Here is a 3,235-nt window from a genome sequence, read left to right on the forward strand (position 1 = left end):
TGTATACTGGAAGTTCAGTTCATGTTGTTTTTTATTCAGTCTCCTCCTTGTGAAATGATGCAGCATACAAAAGAATTTACAGGCATAGTAAAGGCATAAATATCATTTATGCCAGAAGAAAATCCAAGAGATGTTTTATATGTTCTTATATGGGGGAAGATATTTTAAGTCAGACCAGAAAAACAATTGTGTTAAGAAAAGATCAAACGTTTTTTAAGAAAGATTTTATAGACCTTGTTAAAAGTTGTACAGTGGAAAGTAAAAGAATATTTGCAAAAGAAGAGACTCACAATGAGTAATGTCCCAATAGAAAAGTATTGGAACACACACACACACACACACACACACACACACACACACACACACATACATGCACATGCAGCACAGTAGAGAAATGAACCAATGACTGGGTGAGTAAAAGATGCATTCTGGAGGAAATTTGAATGAAATAATTGACCAGTAGGTATGTGGAATAGAGTTGTATTTTATTTATGGTGCACTGTAGCTGCTGGTATTGAATGTAAAGTAAAAAGAACACTGAACTAAAAATCAGAAGCTTCGTGTAAGTCTGGCTCTGCCAATTCTCAGATTATTTGAAAGCTGGAATAGTTTTTAAGAATTTTTCTGCTATAGTCTTGTTCTCTGTGACATCATTAAGATTCAAAATAATACTGAGGTGGATAAAGAGTATGAATGTACAAATGTACTAGAAGAAAACGTAGGTAAATATACAATTGTGGGTATGTGAATACTATTTAATCTACATGAAAACTAAAAGTTATTATAGAAAAATTGAAGCACCATTAGCAATATTAAGAGCCAAATAATAAAACGAGAGAAAATATTTGTGTATATGTTTCAAACAATTAGAAAATACCCCTAATATATAAGGCAATGTCCCTAATTCACAATTAATGATGAAAACAATAGGTAAACAGACAAATGAATAAACAATTCACTGAAATGGAAATGCAAATTGTCACAAATTGCGTGGAATAAATGTTCCACATCACGATCTGTCAAGTAAATGAAATGAAATGAAATTACAATGCAGTGCCTTTCAATGCGGAGGAAATATGGAGAGTTTTCAATGACGGTGAAGTTCCTGTTTGGCTATGTGCACTGCTTTTATTTCCTGCTGATAGGATGAATTGCAGATAGGATGAACTACTACATTTCTCCAAAATAATCTGGTAGTTTCATTTAAAATGATAACCTAATATGGCATTTGACCTAGAAATCCTTCTTTTAGAAAACGAGACTACAGAAATGTTAAGTGCCAATCATAAGATTATGTCTATTTCAGCATTATCTGAAGTGGCAAAGTGGCAAAGGAAAATAACAGAAATAACTTGAATATCCATCATGTGAAATCTTGTGCGGCGATGAAAAGACTGAATTAGGTAATCACATACTAACCCGGAGAGAAGTATTGTATGCTGTCACTGTTAGGTGAGAAAACATCAAGTCGAAGATCAATGTGTAGCACTGATTATTAAGGAAAAGGGCTAAAGCTCTGCAGTGAATAAAACGTATGTGCATATGCATGTGTAAAAAACCTAAAGAGAACCATAAAGAATACACGACAATCCTTTGACTGTGATTACTTCAATGAGAGTAGTATTGGAGGTGGGAGAGGGGAGATTTTATCATATACATTTGAATCATTGCTTAATCATGCCCTCTGGTCCTACTGGAGCTCAATTTAGATGTACCATTTTCATCTTATGATGGATGGCTGCTGTGCCCATCTGACATTATTTATTGGAGGATCTGGCAGGATCCAGCTCATGCGGCAGGCCTGGATGCATACTCACAAACACACTATGCCCTTTGTGCAAGTGTTTCCAGTTTTCCTGGGCTCAGAAACAGCCCAGGAGCTCTTTCTCGAAAGTCATAACATTTTTTGTTGCAGATTGCATAGATTTCCTGATTTATTCTCCCTGCGTTTTTCTCCCACTGAAGCTTGTCATAAGCTCCATACTGCTTCTTTTCCTGGCACTACAATATGCATCATAGCATCCATTGTGTCATGTGGTCCAAGAGGCACTACTGCTTGCACTGCAAATGAGACCCACTACTGTTCCTTGCCCTGCATCCCACCTGACACTGGCCGCCTCTGTGCCTTTGGGGACACGGGCTAGAGAACTACCCCTGCTGTGGTATATGTTGCCTCCCAATCCCAAAGAGGGCTATCAGCAGACACTGGATCTTCATGAATTTTACTTTATGGGGATGTTATAGCATGTCCCTAACTGCTGGAGCTGTGATAACTTAGCCCATGTAAATCTTCATAGCACATGTGTTTAACCAAGGCCTGTAATGTTGTAGCAGCTGCTAGTATAACCTGCTCTATTAGTACGATGTTATCAATATAGTGCTGTTACACTCAGTGTAGGGGATAGGGGCCAGATATCTTAGGAGTCAGATATCCGCAGACTATATTAAAGAGGGCAGGAGAGTTAACATAGCCCTGAAGCAATGTTGTAAGTGAGTATTGTTGTTCATCTCACATGAACATAAATGGTTTCTGATTCTTTTTTTCTAATCAGAATAGAAAAGAATACACTCTTCAAATCATTGACTATACACTATATACGGGCCTCCTCACATGTGGTCTCCTGTATAGTATAGTATGGTGCTGCTATTGGGCTGCTACTTGGTTGAACTTGAAGCAGTTACAGCCATTCTCTAGGAATATCTGATTTCTTGAGGGGCCAGATTGCTGAATTAAATATGTAACGGGACCACCTCCACTGCATCTTTTATGGTTTTGATGGTTGTGTTAATTCCTAGATTTGTTTTCTGGAATCTTATCATCCTTATCGACCTGAAGGAGCCTAGATCCATATCACCACCTCATACCACTGAGCTGCTCACCAAGTCGAAGTCTCTCTCACAAGTGTTTATTTTTTATTGCTCTTGGGGAAGGAGTGTCCTCTCAGGGAACACCAATGCCTTCTTTAGTCTGATATCATAGATATTTTTAAGCATTTCTACATCTCTGAGCTTCGAGGCTCCTTCTTCAACACTGTGCCATGGAGGTAATGAGATCTCTACCTCACAACTGCAGGCTGTTAGCTTTTCAAAGATTCAAGGACCCATTTCCATAGCTCATGAGGATCAACTCCTGGTGTCTTCCTACAAGCTAATTTGTGAGTGGCTGGAGTTCTTCCCGATCAGTGAATTCTTCCTTATCCAGCTTTATATCTTTCCCACCCTGAGCACATGTGCT

The sequence above is a fragment of the Pteropus vampyrus genome, unplaced genomic scaffold (assembly GCF_000151845.1).
Source record: "Pteropus vampyrus isolate Shadow unplaced genomic scaffold, Pvam_2.0 Scaffold2027, whole genome shotgun sequence".
Taxonomy (NCBI): domain Eukaryota; kingdom Metazoa; phylum Chordata; class Mammalia; order Chiroptera; family Pteropodidae; genus Pteropus; species Pteropus vampyrus.